Below are 22,634 nucleotides of genomic sequence, written 5' to 3'. Positions count from 1 at the left end.
ACATTATGTTGGCAATGATGACTAGTAAGACAGTACGGTTCACATGGCTTCGTGTTGAAAGGAAGTGCGGGATGATGTCACAAAACAGGAGAAATCAAAATTGTGCAGAAAGTCACTGGTCAGCCACGGGCATCTGGGAGTTAAAGAGTAACTGGCACTCAGAAGTAGGTCTGTATTCCTTGTTCTCAAATGACATAACTCTCTCTGAGAATTCTGTCCCTGATTTTGGGGGGGATTTGCCTTCTGAATAAGAATGAAACTGCAGGAAGAGCACCCTATACACCACCTACGTCAAATAGATCAAGCCCAGCAGAGATGGTTTTGAATATAGCTGCAAATTTACTCCTGTCTTTGAAATTCCCTCACCCCGTCAGATAATAGAGTATCAGTGAAAGCAACTTGCTTTTTGAAAATAGAGCCTCTGGAATAACATTTTTGCCAGTTTCCTCTCTGAGCTGGGTCTTCATACTGAGGCAGCAGAATGTTGTGAGAGGATGGGGCAGATCCGGTGAAAACCTGAATCCAAGTGCCTAGAGCCCAAGTGGGTTCTCAGAACTGCCTTGAGTCAAGCTGAATTATTCCTCAGAGTGAATACAGATGACATGCTGGGGGAACATGGGCCTTTGTAGAAGAGAAGGGAAGGCAACCTAGAAGAGCTGTATGAAGTATATGAGGTTCAGGCAGAATGGGAATCTATAAAAGACATAGGTTAAGGCAGAAACCAAGATACTCAGTGCTCAGGAGTCCGTGTGACAAAGAAAGTATACTGGGACCTTGTTGTTTTTGGATTCTGATCATGTGGCCTGGGAGTGACAGGCTTAAAGAAATAAGAACAGGCCAGAGAGCAAGAGACATAGGCCTCTTCTCCCTGCTGGAGAGATAATGAGGATTCTCCCCGTGTCCTTCAGAGACAGAGTTGCTAGATAAAACGCCGCAAACTTAGGTAAAGCTGAACCTGAAATAAATAATGAATCATTTTTCATGTGCAAATATTACACGAAGCATCCTTAAATAAAATAATGAATACTTCTTAATGGAAGCATGTCCCAAATATTGTATGGTACATGCTAATGCTAAAAGAAGGATTCACTGTTTATCTGGACCTTTGATTTAACTGGTGACCTGTATTTTTGTTGCCAAATCTATCAGTCCTATACCAGACAACAAAGAAAGTACTTCCTTCAGCATCAACATCATACTTTTCATCAGCACTCATTAAAAATCCATATACAGGAGAATAAAATCCATACAATGACACAGAAAAGCAGGGTATCTGAATAGGTGGGAACATAGTAAATTAAACTCCTCTTCCTGCTCAGACAGCTTAAAGATTTTAGTGTTGACAGTCTTTTAGAAATTCAACCCAAACAATCCCTTTTTCCAGACTAGATTCTAGTAAATTGCAGAGATTTTGGCTTCTTATATGGTTACTACCCAAATACACCATCTTGACGGCAGCTTGCAATGCCAAGAACATGGTTTGGGACTAGGCCCAAAGCAGTTGATCCCAGAACTATTATAAAGAAGTAGTCAGGAAACAAAATGAATCTGCTTGGTTGAAAACTATAGTGCTGACCCAAAATATTTCTAATGTGTAGAACTAAGCTGGCAGCAGAGAGGCTGAGAAAACAAAAAGAGCTGTTTCATTGCTTTGAAATGCCGAGATCCTCAAAATGTAGCGTTTCCTTCATGCCATTAGCTATGTGCCAATAGGCAGAGAGCCAGCTTAGGCAATTTTAGTGAGGGAGATTTTGGCAGACACTGGGTTTGGCCTTGACAGCTTCATTTGGAAGACAAAAAGGGGTGAGGAGGAGGGAGAACCAGAAAATTGGAAGGCCAGAGGCCTCACCCTTTCCTGGGTCTGCTGCCTCAGTTTCATATGTCATTCAAACTCCCTGTCATTCACTCCTTTGCAACAAGCCTGTGAAGTCAATACTGTTTTCTCCACTTTACAGATGGGGAAAATGAGGTTTCCTGAGTTATCTACAGGGTTAGAATTCGAGCTCAATTCTTTTCAGTCATACTTCATTTTTTGCACGAGTAGGGTGTCTTTTCATTTTAAAAAGTTTCTTTCACTGTGCCTTTAGTTTGATATAGTCCCATTTTTTTCATTTTTGTTTCTGTCTCCTGTTGTGTTCAAGTCAAGTCTCCAAAGTCACCTCCGAAGCTAATGTCTTATAATATTTCACCTGTTTCATCTTTGTATTTCTGGTATACTGTTGGTGGGAATGCAGACTGGTTGTATAGGTAGGAAGGGATGTTTCAATGTGGTTGAGTGCTGCTCAGTATGAAGGAAGGAATGAAGACCAGTGAAAGAAGTACCAATTCTTTAGTCATTTGTGCATTCACGCACTCAAGCCTTTAGTGAAGGGCATCCATTAGAGATAACAGAGGCAATGCCCATAAGAAGTTTACTGTCCAATGTGTGGAAATGTAGAAACCCACAAAACTAAATACAAACCATAATGCAGTTGGAAAAGGGCATCTCAGGATTTGCAATGAAGAGCTTTTAACTCAGACAGAAGAGATTAGGCAAGATGTCATGGTGTTTGTCAAAAAGCAATGATCTGTGGTGTCAGTTTTCTGCTTTGAATCTTTGAAGAAGTAGGGTTATTATCTGAAGAGGCTTAGAGGACAGTATTAATAAATTTGAAGGTAGATGACTGATAGTAGTGTCACTGGTGTGGTAACTATAAGTTCCTCATTTTGGCTCTGTTCATACTTACTCTGTTTGTGTTTATGTTTTCTTGCAGACAAAATCAGAAAACCAGGTGGAACCAACTGATGCAAGTAGAAATAAGACAAGGGTTAAGTCACAATCTCATTACCATAGTAAAAAACACACCAACCAGGACCATTACAGATCCAGTTAAGGCCAAATTTGGACCCCAAACAAGGAGCATGGATGCAGTTCTTAGAAACTTCTATTTCTCTGAAATCCTGCTGATAGAGATGCTTTAGTTTCTCTCCTTCCTTTGTACTCACCATCTAAGTCCCTGCTTCTCCCCAATTTAGGGAGGTAGCCTTTGAGACAGTATTCCTCCATGTCATCAGGTTTGCCAGTTTCTATTTTTCTTTTTTAAGATTTATTTATTTATGCACACAAGAGCTGGGGTACAGGCCAGAGGTGTAGGGGGTGAGAGGATTCACCAGAGATAGAGTGGGGAACAGAACAGGCGGATTGACTGAAATACATTGCTGAGGGGAGCAGTGGGCGCATCAAGAGAGGTCTACTGTGCCATGTGGGCTGCTCCCTGCCTGGCTGGCGATAGAACTCGTGCTGCAGAGGCTTTGGATTGCTTCATAGTGCAGTGCTTAACCCCTTGCGCCTCCAGGGAGGCCCAGGTTTGCCAGTTTCACAATAAACCTGATTTACTTCCACAAACTCTTGTCTCTTGAGTTTTGACTTATGCGCAGTGAGTAGTCAGATCCAAACTCTGGTAACAATAGCAGTCTGAAAAGAGATTTCTATTTAAAGACAGTAAAAAGAAAGAAGAGATGGCAGTGGTTGTGGTTACCCTTCAGCCTCTTCCAAAACAAGGCAGCTAATGAGACTCAAGAGACAGGCATTTATGAAGGTAGAACTTGCAGAGACATAACTATCAGAAGCTGTGAAGGAGGACATGGGAACCAAGAAAGGGACTTTTATAGTGTCCAAGACACCTGAGGAATATCCTACAACTAATACATCATGCAAGTCAAGGCATCCTTAATACCAGCCAGGCAGGGGAAGTATTGGCCCATTTGCCTAATTGACAGATGAGGAAACTGAAGCTCAGAGATGCTCTGAGCATCTCTGAGGTAACTCATAAGTAACCTGATCAAAACTGCATTGCCTATAGGAAGCAGAAGTCAGTGTTAAGCTTAGGATAGAGGATGACGTCACACTGGATGCTCTTCCACATGTCCTTCCACATTCTGTCCAGCCTGGGCAGTCAAGGTGAGTGGAAGGGCAGCAGCTCTGCAGTTAGTTTTCAGCTCCATCCCACTCTCAGGGGTCCTGGGAAAATTACTCACCTTTTCTAAATCTCAATTAGCTCATTGTAAATTAGGATAATGAAAACAACTTCAAAAGGTTGCTTTGAGAATTAAATTGTTTAAATGCAAGGGGTGAAATCCAGAAAGCCTATCACAGACCCTGGTATGGAGTAGACAGTTCAATTTAGCTTATTCCTCTTTGCCTTTGAACCTCTTGGAATGTCATTTGGAAAAGAGAGTAGATGAAGGAAAGTAGGGAGCATATTTTCCTCTTCACCCACTCTCTGGCACTGGAATCTAATGCCAGAGATTAGAGAATCGTGGTATTCTGGACTAGACTTCATTCCCAGGCGAGAATGTGGGAATTCAGGAAAGAATGAGCTTATTGTTAGATGTCATTGTTAGGTGCCAAGGCCAAGGTAAGACCATCAGACATCTCTTCACTGAGCCTTTCCCAGGTGCCTCTGAGGTCTTGGCCATGTGGAGTGGTCCAGACAGATGAAGTGCCTTCCCTGACATCAGCAGGGAGACTGACAGTAACTGCTGAGATAAGGATGCATGAGAAACAAGGGGGCTCTTAGCAAGTGTGTAAGTTGAAGACCAGAAATGAGAAGGAAGCACAAAAGAGATAGAGGGAAAAGGAGGCCATTTTTAGTGCAAGAAAGAGAAGGAGCAGGGCATGCAGAAGCAGACAGGACTGACTGCAGGTTTAGGGACTGCAAACTGAAGGCACCTCCATCTGATGGCTCTCTGGTGTGCTCACTTTCCTCCAGTCCAGGGCAGGCTCCTCCTTGCTACTTCAGTTGTTTTTTGAGCCCATTCATTCATGTTACTGCACATGGTTGTGGTTTATCATCATTGCTTTCAATTAACATAACTTCCATTGCATTTCTTGCATGAATAATCACTACTTATCCATGCTGTTGTTGATGGACGTTTTGATTATTCCCAGTCTCGGGCTATTTATAATATGCTGCTATGTACATTCACATGCATCTCCTTCAATTCCTATAAGTATATTGGTTTGGGGAGGGGGGATTTGGTATATTTAGGAGTAGAATTGCTGAATCATAGAGAATACATATTTTCAATTTTTTTTAAACTTTTTTTTTTTAAAGATTTATTTTTATTTATTTATTTATACAAGCACTGGGTACAGTCAGAAGAGCGGGAAGGTGAGAGAATTCACCAGAGCCAGAGCGGGGAGCAGAGCAGGCAGAAGGAGCGAAGCACACTGCTGAGGGGAGCAGCGGGTGGCAGGAGAGGTCTGCGCGCCATGTGGGACCCTCCTCCGGTGGCCGGGGAGCAGCCGGGGATCGAACCGGCACCACAGAGGCTGCGGGCAGCTTCGCAAGCCGGTGCTCAACCGCTGCGCCATCGGGGAGGTCCCATATTTTCAATTTTAAGAGACAGTGCCACAGTTTCCCAGAGTGACTGTTCCAATTTACTCTTACCAGTAATGTGTGAAAATTTCAGTAGCTTCATATCCTGGAATAGTCAATTTCTAAAATGTTAGCTGTTCTTGGGAGTGGGTAATGGTAGATCACTCTGATTTAAATTTTCATTTCTCTAACTACTGAAGAAGTCGAGCTCTGCTTTTGTAAAGTTCAATCTTGACATTTTGCTTTTGTGTTATCTTTCCTTTTCTTAATTCTTTTTTTTTTTTTTTAAATAGAGGCATGTTTTATTTATTTATTTATTTGTTTGTTTGTTTGTTTATACATGCACTGGGTACAGTCAGAAGCGCGGGAGGGTGAGAGAATTCACCAGAGCCAGAGCGGGGAGCAGAGCAGGCAGAAGGACCAAAGTACACTGCTGAGGGGAGCAGCGGGCGGCAGGAGAGGTCTGCTCGCCATGCGGGACCCTCCTCCGGTGGCCGGGGAGCAGCCGAGGATCGAACCGGCGCGGCAGAGGCCGCGGGCAGCTTCGCAACCCAGCGCTCAACCGCTGCGCCACCGGGGAAGCCCTCTTTCCTTTTCTTATTTTCTAATGAATGACTAGTTATTCCAGGCCCATTTATTTAAAAGTATATTCTTTCCCCGCTGCTTTGCAGTGATACTTTTGTCATAATCAATGCTCATATATTCAAAGACCTGTTTCTGGGCTATCTATTCTATTCTATTGCTAATCATTATACCAACCCATCATTGATTTAATGTATGATTTTATAAGTAATTAATAACTCATAATAAGCCATAATATTTGGAAGAGCAAGGCTTTTTACTTTGCTGTTCCTGAAGGGAAAATGATTCTTGTTGGCCCTTTACATTTCCATATAAATTTTAAAAATTTAAATTCAAAAAATAAAATTTTCTGTTGAGATGGAATCACATTGAATCTACATATCATTTTAGAGAGAGCTGACATCTTTACATTATTGAGTTTTCCATGTCATTGACAAGGATTCGCTCTCCATTTATTTAGCCTTTTTAGTTTCTCATAGTATTTTATGGTTTTGTATAAGCACTCTTACATATATTTTTATTTATTTATTTTTTAATAATAAATTTTATTTTTATATTCCCCATACAATTTCAACCCCCCCATTTTGACCCCAATCCCTCCCCTCCCACCACCCACCCCCCAAAAGTGTCTCTGGTTCATAGATTTTTGTTGATTTTGATTTTCACTTTCTTATAGTTATTCATTTTCCTGGTCCCTTATTTAAGTTTTCTAGATTCCTGCTATGAGTGAGACCATTCGGTATTTTTCTTTTTCTTTCTGGCTTATTTCGCTGAGCATGATCCCTTCCAGCGCCATCCATGTTGCTGCAAATTGCATGTGTTTATCTTTTTTGAATGCTGAGTAATATTCCATGGTATATATGTACCACATCTTCTTGATCCAGTCATCTATTTTTGGGCATTTGGGCTGTTTCCAAAGCTTAGCTATTGTAAACAGTGCTGCTATAAACATAGGGTGCAGGTGTTCTTTGGAATTGATGTTTCTGTGTCCTTTGGGTAAATACCTAGGAGTGGAATTGCTGGATCATATGGAAGCTCTATGTTTAGTAGGTCCAGAAATCTCCACACAGCTCTCCATAGTGGTTGGACCAGTTTGCACTCCCACCAACAGTGCAGAAGAGTTCCTTTTTCTCCACACCCTCGCCAACATTTGTAGTTGCTAGTTTTTTTAATATGTGCCATTCTCACTGCTATAAGATGGTATCTCATGGTAGTTTTGATTTGCATTTCCCTGATTACAAGTGATGTTGAACATTTTTTCATATGCCTGTTGGCCATTTGCATTTCCTCTTCAGAGAAGTTTCTTTTTAGCTCTTCTGCCCATTTTTTGACTGGATTATTTTCTTTGCTGTTGTGGAGTCTCATCAGCTCTTTGCAGATTTTTGTCATCAATCCTTTATCATTAGTGTTGTGTGCAAAAATGTTCTCCCAGTTGGTGGGGTTTCTCTTTGTTTTTGTTATTGTCTCTTTTGCTGTGCAGAAGCTCTTTAATTTGATGTAGTCCCAGCTGTTTATCTTTGCCTTCACTCTCACTGCTTTGGGTGATGTGTCTGTAAAGATGTCTTTGATGTGCATATCCCGTAGTGTTTCGCCTATATTTCCTTCTATGTATTTTATGGTTTCAGGTTTTTTTTTTTTTAAAGATTATTTATTTATTTATTTTAATTTATTTATTTATACAAGCACTGGGTACAGTCAGAAGCACGGGAGGGTGAGAGAATTCACCAGAGCCAGAGCGGGGAGCAGAGCAGGCAGAAGGACCAAAGTACACTGCTGAGGGGAGCAGCGGGCTGCAGGAGAGGTCTGCGCGCCATGTGGGACCCTCCTCCTGTGGCCAGGGAGCAGCCGGGGATCGAACCGGCGTTGCAGAGGCTGCGGGCAGCTTTGCAACCCAGCGCTCAAACACTGCGCCACTGGGGAGGCCCTGGTTTCAGGTTTTATGTCTAGTTCTTTAATCCATTTTGAGTTGGTTTTTGTGTATGGTGTGAGGTAGTAGTCAAGCTTCATTCTTTTGCATGTAGCGACCCAGTTTTCCCAGCACCATTTATTGAACAGACTTTCTTTGCTCCAATGCATATTCTTTGCTCCTTTGTCAAATATTAGTTGACCATAAATCTGTGGTTTTATTTCTGGATTTTCTATTCAATTCCATCGGCCTGTGTGTCTGTTCTTGTTCCAATACCATGCAGTTTTGATGATTATGGCTTTGTAGTATAGCCCGAAATCTGGGAGTGTGATGCCTCCATTCCCTTCTTTTTTTTTCAGGAGAGCTTTGGCTATTCGGGATTTTTGGTGATTCCATATGAATTTCATCAATAATCGTTGTATTTCTTTGAAGAATAACATTGAAATTTTTATTGGAATAGCATTGAATCGGTATATTGCTTTTGGTAGGATGGCCATTTTAATAACATTTATTCTTCCAGTCCATGAGCAGGGGATGTCTTTCCATTTCTTTGTGTCTTCTTCTATTTCTTTTAACAGTGTTTTATAGTTTTCTTTGTAAAGGTCCTTTACCTCTTTTGTTAGATTTATTCCCAAGTATTTGATTTTTTTTGTTTCGATAATAAAGGGGATTTTTTTTTCATTTCTTCTTCTTCAGATTTATTGTTAGTGTATAGGAAGGCTTCTGACTTTTGCATGTTGATTTTGTATCCTGCCTCTTACATATATTTTGAAAGATTTGTTTTTAGGTAGTTTATCACCTTTATATCATGTAAGGGATTTTATTTTAAAATTTATTTTTAAAGCATTTATGGTTAAAGTTTTGTATATTGATTTTGTGTTCAACAAATTAATAATTCTAATAATTTATCTGTAAATTCTTTTAGATTTTCTAAGTATTTAATAATGTCATCAAATAATGAACTCTTCATTAAGCATTTTATCTCAGCTCTAGGGCTAATGATTACTGCTTTTATCTATTATTTCAATATTATTTAGAGCTCTCTATTTCTTACTAGCCAATGTGTCATTACTCCAGTCCTATATTATAGTACATAATTCTCTATATAAAAGTTTTGCCGGGGGCCTCCCTGGTGGCGCAAGGGGTTAAGCACCACACTATGAAGCAATCCGCAGCCTCTGCTGCGTGAGTTCAATCCCTGGTCAGCCAGGGAGCAACACACATGGCAAGGCAGACCTCTCCTATCTCGCTCGCTGTGCCCCTCAGCAGTGTATTTCAGTCAGTCTGCCTGTTCTGTTCTCCACTCTGTCTCTGGTGAATCCTCGCATCCCCTGCATTTCTGGCCTGTACCCCCGCTTTTGTATGCATGAATAAATAAGTCTTTAAAAAAATAAAAAATTAAAAAATAAAAGTTTTGCCTTTTTAAGTTATTATGTTGTTTGTCTCATCTCTTTGGACCCAGTTAATTATTTTCAAATATACAATGTTAAAGTTATATGTTAAAATTCCCATCTGATTTTTGTAAGTTTGGCTTTTATCTCCATTTATACAATAAAGTTATTTTCATTTGTGTCTAGTAATTGCACCTTCTGGAGCATCTGTGAGTCTGTTCCTAGTGTCTGCCTGTGTTGATTCACATGTATTTGCCTTACCCCTCAGGTAGTGGGTTATATTCAATTTTGTGCTCATCATTACAGTGTTACAATTATATATAGAAATAAGATGTGGCCAAATGTGGTGCTCCTTTCCTCCAGAGATTTTTCTTAAGTTTCTGCCAGGTTCTTAGGCATCCTGACCATCTGTTACTACCTTAACATGGTATCAGTGAAGATATTCTGGATTCTCCAGCGTCCTAAGAACAGGCTGCATTTAATGTCATGGATTCATCAGGTTGTCCTTTACTTATAAGGTGCAGCACCCCCTAGTCCCAGTGCAAAGCACTTATGAAACAGGCTGTTTCATAAGGCCCTCACCCTCTACCAGGCCTCAAGTCCAACATTTGTCCTAACCCTGAAAGGTTGTCACTTTGCTGCTCAGCCACTCAGTCACCTTCTGGATCAACAAATATCCTGGAGGCAATAGTAGTACCAAGTGCTACATTTAACTTTCTAGGTTTCTGTCTTATCCCAGATTTTATCCTTGTAACTCTTGACTGTCATTTTAGTTCTTGGATTATTTTAGGAAGCTTACTTTTTAACATGTTGTCTAACTTTTTTTTTGTTTGTTTGTTTCAGCAAGAGGATTGTAGTACTAAGAAGTTCAGCTCAGATCTAGTAGAAAGTAGATCATCAGTTATTCTTCAGTGAAAACAGGGCTTGATTTTATACTTTGGATCAGTTATAGGTTTAGTGCATACTTTAAGGCATCATTTCCCCCAAAAAAGTTGTCTCTATATACCTACCTCTACCTCCCATGATATCCTGTGCATATTTAATTATCTGGATTCTATTAGATTGTGAGTCACTTTAAGGACAAGAACTTTTCATTTCTTCTTCATACTCTTGGTGTCAATCATGTTGCCTTGCTCACAGGAGACATTCACTAACTGCTGTATAAATGAAGAAATTATTGATAAAGACTTCATTCTGATTTCTTAAATTTTTGACATTTCCCTGCGAAAGCTGACATTATCTTTGAGAACAAAGTTCAACCTGTTCTTTAAAGGACCAGATCTTAAGTGAACCTAAGAAGCTTGCTCAGGCTTGTTGTGGACTCCTGTCTTTCTTCTTTCTCATAGAACTAATCTCTGCTTCACTGAGAACTTTTCTCTCCAGGGATTCATGTTTCAGCAAGTCAAGAGGCAAATGATTAGACATTAACTTCATGTCAAAAAGAAGTCATCATGAGATCACAAAATAGATTTTTAAAAATCCACGCAAAAAGAAATAATTTATTTTAAATGCTGTAGTTTTCTTTTTTCTTTCTCTTTTTTCTTTTTTTTTTTTTTTAAGACTGGGTACAGTCAGAAGCCCGAGAGGGTGAGAGAATTCACCAGAGCCAGAGCCGGGAACAGAACAGGCAGACTGATGAAACACACTGAAGAGGGGAGCAGCGGGCACTGCAAAGGAGGACTGCGCGCCACGAGGGACCCTCGCAGGTGGCCGGGGATTGAACCAGTGCTGCAGAGGCTGCGGGCAGCTTCGCAGCCCAGTGCTCAACCGCTGTGCCACCAGGGGAGGCCCCTGTAGTTTTCTCAAAAGTATTTTGGCACAATATAATAAATGTATATGTGTGCACGTGCATGTGTGTGTGTGAGAGAGCGAGCGAGAGAGGAGAGAGAGACAGAGACAGAGAGAGAGAGTGGGGGGAGAGAGAAGAATGGACTAAGCCTAAGTTAGTTTCTTTAATCAGGAACTGTTATTCAAGAGAGGTCAAGTAATATTTAACCTAAAACTCACATAACAGAGTCAGCTACTACAAACATTTCACTGTGTGTGTACATGTATACTGATCAATAAAAGAGTATTTTTACTAGCAAAATAAATGTCAGATTTTTTTGTTTGTAAAATTATTGACTTATTAAACAGAATAATGTGAGCTAGAGATGGGCTCTTTCCTCACAAAGAAAACATCAAATCCAGTTTGTTCTATATAGGCAACTGTACCAATTTGAGTAATAGGTAATTTTAAATTTTTTTTAAGATTTATTTATTTATTTATACAAGCACTGGGTACAGTCAGAAGCATGGGAGGGTGAGGGAATTCACCAGAGCAGGGAACAGAACAGGCAGATTGATAAAATACACTGCTGAGGGGAGCAGCGGGTGGCAGCAGGAGAGATCTGTCACACCATGTGGGACCCTCGCCTGTGGCCGGGGATCGAACCAGCGCTGCAGAGGCTGAGGGCAGCTTTGCAGCCCAGCACTCAACTGCTGCGCCACCAGGGGAGGCCCGGTAATTCTAATTTTATGAAGAATTTTCTAGCATATAAAGACAAAAATATTACTCCCCAACTCATTTCATGTGGCAAGTATAACTTTGATTTAAAAAGTTGATATGAATAATATCCTTTAAAATCAGAAAGAAGACAAAAATGCTCACTACCACCATGTGCACTCACTGAGTCCAGTCAGCACAAGACAAGAAAAAGAAATTCAAGTCATAAGGACTGAAAGGGAGGAAATAAAATTATAATAGTTTATGGTGATATAATTGTTTTCATAGAAAGCTCAAGGGAATTATCAAATTATTGAATATAAAAAGGAAAGATACTTTGGTAGGATGATAGAATATAAACAGCTAAATGCATTGGGGTTCCTTGATAAGATTCTGATCCAGGAAAAAGACATTAATGGAAAAACTGGCAAAATCCAAATAAAGTATGGAATTTAGTTAATAGTAATATACCAATGTTGGCTTCTTAGTTTCAATAATACACTATTATCATATGAGATAAGGTGAGGGGTATACAGGATATATAGGAACTCTTAGCATTCATGAAGTGGGAGAAGGGATAAAAAGAAAAGTCTTAGGGCCTACCTGGTGGCTCAAGGGGTTAAGACGCAACCTATGAAGCAATCCACAGCCTCTACAGCAAGAGGTCGATTCCCTGGCCGGCCAGGGAGCAACCCACATGGCGCAGCAGACCTCTCCTGACTCGCCTGCTGCTCCCCTCAGCAGTGTCTTTCAGTCAGTCTGCCTGTTCTGTTCCCCGCTCTGTCTCTGGTGGATCCTAATCCTCCCGCGCCTCTGACCTGTACCCCAGCTCGTTTATGTAAAAATAAATCTTAAAAAAAAGAAAAGCCATGTCCACAAATCCTACTTAGCATATAATTTGTTATAACTGCATTTTGCCTTACATTTTGAGCAAATTTGTGGAGAGTTAAGTGAAGGGGCTGTGTTGCCATCTATTCTTGTTTATCTTCAGTAGTTCCCACAAGGAGTAAAACTAAAGATGTAAGGACTCAGATGATTCCAAAATGACAATGGAGAAAGAAATAATCCAAACTCTTGGAACTAATCTAGAAAATGCTGGGACTTAAGTGGTGACAACTCCTCTTGTGACAAGGGTCAGAGGTCCGTGTGCTTGGTCTGCTACAACTCAGGGTGGGGGAGGGGTTCCTCAGCCTGAGAGCTGGCAATGCTGCTGGTTCTGCCCACACACACCTGTTCCCAAGAATGGCTCTTCCCTGCACATTCCAGCAGTTCATATCTATCAGGAGCCTGTTAGACACATTTTACTATTACTAGCAGGGAAGAGGAGGCGCAAAAAGAATTGCCAGTTTAGAACTCATGCTATCTCCCTCTTTAATAGGCTGGCGGGGCTGCCTTTCCAAACAAAGGCTGGGTGGGGCTGAGTGGGGAGTCCTGGTTATTCTGACAGCTGGAGATATGATGCTGGGAGGAGGAGACTTTATCTGTTTCAGGCCCACCTAACCCTGATATCCCACCACACTGAAACACATTCCATGAAAATTCCCCATCATCAGTGCCAGTCACCAATCCCTCTAGAGAATGTATGTGAGTAGCACACCTCATTTTGTTACCTGCCTAAGGAAAGAAGATGTGAAAATGCTGTTTTCAGACTCTTAGAGGCCTGAAAATAGACTGCCCAAAATTCTGTCCTTAAGATCAGTTTTACCCTCTTTGGAAACAACTTCCCAAACTAATCTGGTATTGCAGGACCTAACCATGGTCCCCTTTAGATGTCAGGCTTTACATCTTTACGTAAATCACAAAAATTAATCAATCCCAGACACTGGTGGAAATTTTATGCTGGAATAAATAAACTGAGCAGAGGGCCTCCCTAGTGGCACAAGGGGTAAAGAAACAACCTATGAAGCTATCCGCAGGCACTGCAGCACAAGTTCGATCCCCAACCAGAGAGGTGACACACATGGCGTAGCAGACCTCTCCTGACTCGTCCGCTGCTCCCCTCAGCAGTGTATTTTGGTCAGTCTGCCTCTTCTGTTCCCCACTATCTCTGGTGAATCCTCTCACCCCCCACACCTCTGGCCTGTACCCCAGTTCTTGTATGCATAAATAAATCTTAAAAAAAAAAGCAATAAACTGAGCAAAGATTCCATACATTAGACAAGGACCTCAATTTCTACCCTTTCAGAGTCATTATATGCAAGGAATTAAGCACTGGTGGTAGGTACTTGCTCTTGCTGGAATGTATGTGTGCTCTTTGGGCTGATCACATCTATACAGTTTTAAATGTGAGAGCCAGCACACAGAATCTGCTTCTGTGCCTTTTCCTTGGGGGTACCCACATTTCTCGGCTCTCAGACACACATCTCTCTGGTCTCTGCTTCCATTATCACATCTTATTCTGACCTTCCTGCCTCCCTCTTCTAAAACCCCTGGCTAGATCATTAACTTCACCACATCTGCAAAGTCCTTTTGTTATGTAAGGTGACATATTCACAGGTTGCAGGATTAGGACATCTTGGGGTCATTTGGTCAACTAGTTACTAAAACCAGTGAATTAACATTTGATGAGTATCAAGATATTTTACAAAAAGTATATTCCCACAACTTCTTAATTACAAAGAGAAAAATAATCACTCTGCAGTGGAGAACCTTAACCTGAAACAAATCGCAAGGAAACATCAAACAAGCACTAGTTATCCTGCATCCAAACCTACATGAGAAAGCCTGCAGTTGAAGAATTGACTGTATTTGTCATCAAGGTGAAGAACAGCACATGCCCTGGGGAAGGGGGTGTTTTAGTCAGAGGTTGCTAGAAAGGACTTCTGGGATTTAGGCTTTTAAGAGTGGTTTAGAGGAAGATTTAAGAAAGTAGAGTTTTGCTCTGCAGTGAGGAAAGTTATGATTATAAATTTAATCTGTAAGGAGAGTGGGTTAAAGCTGTAATTGGCAAGACAGCAGTCACTCATATTAGTCAGAAGGGAGTGTTTGTTATTTTATGGCTTTGCTAATGGCCATGTTTTGTCTGTATTTCAACATGATTATAGAGTGGTCTTCTTTCTGTCATGATCTGGCCTGGTCACAGAGTGGCCTTGTGCACTGTTGGTGTTTTGTGAGGCTGCAGGGGTTCAACTAGAGAACACCAAGACCCTCCTGTGAGTGACAGATCACTTGCACAATACAGGGGCCTGGTAGAGTTCTGCCAGCACCTGATGTCATGCATGACTCTCAGTTATTCTACAAACTGCTCTATTTTGAAGCATAAGGCCATAAAAAAAATTAAGAAACATTTCCAGAAAAAAGGAGATTAAAGAGAAATAACACTGTATGACTCAGGATTTGATTCCTGATGAGAAAAACATGCAATTCCAATATGGATTGTTATTGGATAGTAATAGAAGTATTACATACTGTTAAATTTCCTGTTTCTGATTACTGTACTCTGATTATATAAGGGAATATAGCAAAACATTTAAGAGTAAAGATATCAGTAATTTGTTCTCAACAGCTCAGGAAGAAAAATGTAGATGGATAGTGTTGTAGTTCCCCTTTATTTGCTTAACCACTGGAACCAGTGTTTCAACCCAGTGGGTAGGGCACACCAGTGAGGGATGCTAGTCAGCAATTTGAAGGTCCTTCCTCAAGGAACTATAACAACTAATGGTAGGGAGTGAAGAAACAGGACAGAAAAAAGACGTGGTACTACATCACAGCTGAGTTCTAGACAAGGCCCTCTTTTAGGAGGAAGCTAGATAATTGCACAGAACTTAAGGGAAGATACCCATGATTAAAGCCCAGCCCACTAGATGTGACCAATAATGGCATAGGTAGGAAGAAGCATAAGGAGCAATATATTTTGAATTCAATTCATGGGGCCTAGGATATACCAGGATAATGGTATGCTGGTTAGGGTAGTTATGTGGGCCCAGGGAATGGAATGCTGTATACGGAGTTGGCAAAGACTAGGAAACTGGAGGAGAGTCAACAAAACAGGGTCAAGCTGGAAAGGCCATCCAAGGAGATTGTGATGATTTAATTATGAAAAAGTTTGTGCAGAGACCAGTTGATCACACTGCTGGGAATGGGATTTTTCAGTGTAAGGGGTTGAGCTACTTGACCTTTAAGGCCCAATCCAACTCTAATGTACTAATCCTATTGGGTCACATAGGCACAATGTTTTGGAACTACCATTTCCAGATGTTTATCCTTCTTGTTTGAAATTGGAGTGTGTCAGACACGGGTTCCCTTGGCAATGTCAGAATGCTGTGAGTTCAGCTTGACTTCCACCTCAGTATCTCAGGAACTTTTCAAACTCTTCTTGGCAACTCTAGCCCCATCCCAGGTTCCAGACCCAAACCCTGTAGTGGGAGGAAGTATAGATCCAGTACCACTAGTTCTGTTAGCAGTACTGGACTCTATACTCTTATAAGCTTATCTGATGTTCATTTCTGACAAATGAATTTCTTCCTATTTCTGGAACTTTCAGGTTCCACTTGGGTTATGTGTTTTGCCTGCTTCGTGTACTTGAACCTGTTATGGAAATTCTTTGTCTTGGCTTGTGCATTCTAGACTTAGTAGCTAGACCCTGATTATCTGTTGTTTCTGATGGCATGGTAGGTTCTATTTGTCTGGTCATCTTGCCTTGCTATTTCCATCCTTCTCCTTGATACATACCTGCTGTTCTGATGGAATAGCATCATTGTCCCTGATGTGACCCATTTGCCATGAATCAGTTCTGCATGTAGGACGTGAAAGAAAGAAAGAAAAAAAAAAAAACCTTTAAGGTTTTTTGCCAGAAAAACTGGTTGGAAGGAACTTCCATCAACTGAGATGAGCCAGGCTCTAAGTACAACACATATGGGGGTGCTGGGGAAGACTGGAGTTTGGCTTTACATATGCTAAGTTAGACATCCAGATACAGAGTTTGAGGTTGGTCATTGGACATGCAACATTGTATGTGGGAGATGCCTGGCATGGATGTATTATTTTTGATGTTTTTGGCACATAGATGGCAGCTAAGCCATTATACGAGAAGAGGTCACCGAAGGATTGAGGTAGAAAAAAGAAAGTGTGATGCCTGAACCAAGAGACACATCTATATTAAGAGTCTGGGAGAAGAGGAAGAACTAGCATAGAGACTGCTTATAGTTTCCAGCAAATACTAAGTAAATAAGACCATAACTGCATGTTAGGATCTAACAAAAAAGTCTTTCCATTGTTTCTTTACATTGTGTGCTGTTAGTGGAAATTGTTTGAATGGTTTTTAATACAAACTTGGGTGTGCTCAATCATTCTTTTTTTCCTGGTATGTGTGAGATCAGTAATGTGTGTTTGCTGTAAGATGCAGCAGAGGCAGAAGCAAAGACTCTGTCCAGGGAGCAGTGCAGTTTACAGGCTCCCATTGGAATGCATAAGAGGCTTAAGAACAATCTTCTCTCTAGCAACAACAAATGTTGGCGAGGATGTGGAGAAAAAGGAACTCTTGTGCACTGTTGGTGGGAGTGCAAACTGGTCCAACCACTATGGAGAGCTGTGTGGAGATTTCTGGACCTACTAAACATAGAGCTTCCATATGATCCAGCAATTCCACTCCTAGGTATTTACCCAAAGGACACAGAAACATCAATTCCAAAGAGCACCTGCACTCCTATGTTTATAGCAGCACTGTTTACAATAGCTAAGCTTTGGAAACAGCCCAAATGCCCAAAAATAGATGACTGGATCAAGAAGATGTGGTACATATACACCATGGAATATTACTCAGCATTCAAAAAAGATAAACACATGCAATTTGCAGCAACATGGATGGCACTGGAAGGGATCATGCTCAGCGAAATAAGCCAAAAAGAAAAAGAAAAATACCGGATGGTCTCACTCATAGCAGGAATCTAGAAAACTTAAATAAGGGACCAGGAAAATGAATATAAGAAAGTGAAAATCTGGGCCTCCCCGGTGGCGCAGCGGTTGAGCGCTGGGTTGCGAAGCTGCGCGCGGCCTCTGCGGCGCCGGTTCGATCCCCGGCTGCTCCCCGGCCACCGGAGGAGGGTCCCACATGGCGCGCAGACCTCTCCTGCCGCCCGCTGCTCCCCTCAGCAGTGTACTTCGGTCCTTCTGCCTGCTCTGCTCCCCGCTCTGGCTCTGGTGAATTCTCTCACCCTCCCGCGCTTCTGACTGTACCCAGTGCATGTATAAACAAAAAACAAACAAAGAAACCAGCAAAAACAAATAAATAAAGCATGCCTCTATAAAAAAAAAAAAAAAAAAAAAAAAAAAAAAAAAAAAAAAAAAAGAAAGTGAAAATCAAAATCAACAAAAAACTATGAACCAGAGACACTTTTTGGGGGGTGGGGGGCGGGAGGGGAAGGATTGGGGTCAGAATGGGGCGTTTGCAATTGTATGGGGGAATATAAAAATAAAATTTAATATTTAAAAAAAAAAAAAAAAAAAACAATCTTCTCTCTCCGAAAACATTAACCAATAATTGCAAGTGGGCATTTTGCATTTCTTTTAACGTATATAGTCTTAATCTGGTAAATGGTAATTCCTTGGGAACTATTTTCTTTATTTGTTTTAAATTGAGGTAACATTTATATATCCCCATCAGGTATTGCCATCATAGTGCATCCACTGCGAACTAATTGTCTTTTTAAAGAAGAGAAAATTTATGTTTAGTTGACTTCTATACCAATCTAATTAAAATATAAAATATCCATTTAAAATACTTATAAGCTGCATTCATTTTCTAGGCCTGCCATAATAAAGTACCTTGCACTTGGTGGCTTAATCATTTATTCTCACTTCTGGAGGCTAAAAGTGTCAGCAGGTCATTGTTTTCTCTGACAGTTATACAGGAAGCGATTTCTTCGCCTATCTTGCTTTTTCGTGATTCCCAGTGATGTTCCTTGGCTTGTTTTTACATCATTCCAGCCTTTGCCTCTGTCTTTATGTGGCCTCCTTATGTGTCTGTGTCCAAATTTCCCTTTTCACATAAGGACACCATTAGGGTCCACTCTAACCTAGTATGACCTCATCTTACAATTTGATTACATTTGCAAGAACTTATTTCCAAACAAAGTCACATTCATAGGTCTGAGATGGACATTGTAACGCAACCAACCCATACCAGGTAGGTTCATTAACCGTTCATGCTGTTGTTGTCTTCATGCTCTCTGCCTTCTGTAGTCGTCGTACTCGACCACACTCCTCCGTACGCTCCACTGCACTCCTCCATCCTAGACACTGCACCACCACACTGCACTCTGCTGCATCACCCTTATAAACACAGTCTCTCAGCCCAGGTGTACCCACTACACATGCCCTCACCTTACTCCAGGTGTCCGCCATCAGGCACGCATTCAGGGCTGCAAGGATCCACCATTAAGCCCAATGGTGGGAGGGCAGAAAAGCCTGCTACTTTACCTACCCTACAGACATGAATTTTGAGCAGACAATATCCATCCCAGTACAGTAACAAAGCACAAACTACAATCAATATATAACTAAAGAGTGTTATTCTCAGAAATGAACACATGAAAATGAACACACTACTATGGTTTCACTTATAAGAGTGATGTAAAGGAACCAAATAAGGGATCAAGAAGAAAAAAAGTAATTTTAATAAATTAAAAATCAAAATCAACAGGCAACTATAAATCAGAGACATTCTGCAATGGGGGGGGAGAAGGGAGTAGGATCAAAACGGGTGGGAAGAGCACAAGGGACTATGATGAGGGCACACGGGTGAATTAGAGGTGGGAATCTCATGGGGACTACAACTGAGAGGAGAAAGTATACATTGTACAAAAGTGAAGAATGATGTAAAAAAATACATAAAATAAAAAAATAAAAATTTAAAAAAAATGAACACACCACAAAACAAAAATCAACAAACACTTAGATAGTGCTTACCCTAAATTATGATTTCACTTATTTCTCTGTATTTCCAAAAACCACAGCAGTCCAGTATTGTGTTCCATTGAGTCGCATGAGATTTCTAAATTGGCCACATACTTTGCTTCTAGGAGGCATTCTGATTAACAAGTTGTCTGGTTCTTCCCTTTCTTTATCTCTGCTTCCCACAGAATCTTCAAGAACTTCCAATTGATCTCAGGTATTTTGTATCTAATAAAATTGGATTACAATTATTGGGTCAGCAATGAACCTGACTTTTCTAGAGCTAAGGCTGACCTCCTAACGGTGCAACCTCCTGAGGAATGCAGTCTTCTTCCCTCTGTTAGACACGGACTTTCACTAGTGTGGTAGAGAGAGGGAAAAATGGTAGGGCTTAGCCTGTGGATACTTCTTCCTTAATCTGGGTGCTCCTCTTCCTTGCTTTATGGAGCAGTAGAGATGGTGACCCCAACAGGATCAAAGAGGTCATTTCTAAGTGCAGAGGGCATGCACCTTCCTGATTTCATCCTACATCACAGATTTCCAATTTACCATTTACCAAATGGCTGATGACTTTATCTTCTATATCTTTCAACACTTGGGGATGGTTATGTTAAAACATGCAATCTAAACAAGGTATCTTAGATATTTACCTCAGCACATAGTATTGATTTGATACACTTCAGGAGTATATAAACTAATGTGAAAACAGCTTATTTTTCTATTCAGCTTTCAACATTCCCTCTAATGTCAGAGTACACCTACTACATGAGCGACCCCTCGAGCCACATGCTAGAGTACAATATATGATAAACCATATTTTGCCTATCACATTTGTCCTTTCTTCCTAGAAGAAAAGCTAACAATTCCTCTACCCTCCCGCCCCCCGCCCTGACACACACACTTTAAGAAGTTGATACTCTCAATATAGGATCCCATGAGTTAGTGGTTACCTTAACAGGGGTGGTCATAAAAGTCACAGATTTCCATCTTTTTCTAGCAACAACAAAGTTCTTCCAAAGGAAATACCAATCTGGCTATATAGGATAAAATTAGTAATCAACTAACTTTACCTCTCTCCAGGAACTTCAACACAGGTGCAACTCTTCCATTACTGTATAAGGAGTTAGCTACTAACAATGGAGGGAAAGAAAATAAACAAAAACTTAAACTTTTTAGTTCTTTTACACAACTTGTATTACATCCTCATTAATATTTTGACAGTATAGGTGTTCTTCCATTAGGTGTGGTTATCTTGCTCTCTCACAACCAAAGAACCCATAGTAGTCCATTATAGTTCATGTATTCCTCCCCACCTACCCCTGCTTCCTGGATGCTTCAGATCTCTAGTCAGCTTTTAAGTGTTGGTTTTAAAGTTTATCTTTGACCCTGTTTGGTTTCTCTAAATTCCATATATAAGAGACATCATCCGGTATTTATCTTTCTCCATCTAGCTTATTTCCCTTAGCATAATCCCTTCCAGCTCCATCATTTTGCTGCCAATGACATGAGTTTATCTTTTTTGACTGCTGAGTAGTATTGCACTGTCTATGGCACATCTTCTTGACCAACTCATCTGTTTTGGGGCAGGCACTTAGATTTTTCAAACCTGTTTGAACAACTGCTGTTCCACTGAGTTATCTCAAAGTATTTTAAATGCAAAGTCTAAACCCAAGGCCGTTATCTAGCTTCACCTTCTATTCTCCTAATCCAGGGTGCCCCTAATTCACTGGCATTTGTTGTAAAAGACAAAAATATAGATGTCATTTTTGAATCAACCCTTTCATTGCCCACACAACCCCAATCCATTATTATGCCAACTTTACATACTTTATCTCATAGTAGGTTGCAGCTGCTACTACCTTAATTGCTTACCTCCTGTGCGGTCTCCCAGCTAATCCAACACTAGCTATCATTAGCCCTCTACAGTCCATTCTTCACAAGAACAGAGGGTTAATTTTCCACTAAAATTTTTAAGTATTACAAAATAGTTCAAAACACCAAAGACAAAATACATAAATATGTATACAATGTAACAGAAGTATTCATGCACCACCACCCAAGTTAATATTATCATCATTACCCCCCACCCCCCACACAATTCTACCTCTCTTAAAATCCACATAATTTAGCCATACAGGTTCTGGTTGCTCTCCTGAATCTGTAACTCCTGTTGAGACTATGCTCTCACCTTCATTTTCTGCTCTTTTAACTTCTCTAATGCAATTCCTCTCCCCCAGTGCCTTCCAATCAGTGACTCTTACCTTTAATGAATTCTATAGACTTTGCAATATTATGTCTCACATAAGGATTACCCAAATTAATTGCTTCATCCTTAAGATATGCCTCATGAACACACCAATTTTCAACCATTGGGCCTCTCCATATTGATTTCCACTTATTTAGCTCAAAGGACAAGTATTTTAAAGTTCACACGCATACTTTGATTTGGCTCAATCAAGATTATGTCCTAGGAATAGGGGCTAAACATTACAGTGGAGAAAGGAAAGTCTCTTCAACAAATGCTACTGGGAAAACCTGACAGTCATCTGCAAAAGAACGAAACTAGACCACTATCTCACACCACACACAAAAAAATCACTCAAAATGGATTACAGACTTGGATGTAAGACCTGAAACCACAAAATATAGAGAAGAAAACAGGCAAAACACATTAAGACATTGGTTTCAAGATGTCCTTGGGGACTTGATTCTAACAGCAATGAAACAAAAGCTAAAATAAACAAAGAAACTACTTATATCAAAGTGAGCGTCTGCACAGCAAAAGAAACTATCATTAAGATGAAAAGACTCCCTACTGACAGGGAAAATATTTATATATAATACATTTTTGACAAGAGGGTCAATATCCAAGATATACAAAGAACTCATACAACTCAACAAAAGAAAATAACCCACTCACAAAATAGGTAGAAGAGCTAAACAGATACCTCTCCAAAGATGTACAGATGGCCTATGGGCCCTTAAAAAAGACATCACTGGGCCTCCCTGGTGGCGCAGCT

This window comes from Talpa occidentalis, unplaced genomic scaffold (genome assembly GCF_014898055.3).
Source record: "Talpa occidentalis isolate TD23 unplaced genomic scaffold, MPIMG_talOcc4v2.1 talOcc4.14, whole genome shotgun sequence".
In the NCBI taxonomy this organism is placed as follows: domain Eukaryota; kingdom Metazoa; phylum Chordata; class Mammalia; order Eulipotyphla; family Talpidae; genus Talpa; species Talpa occidentalis.
Note: the sequence above shows the minus strand (reverse complement) of the source record.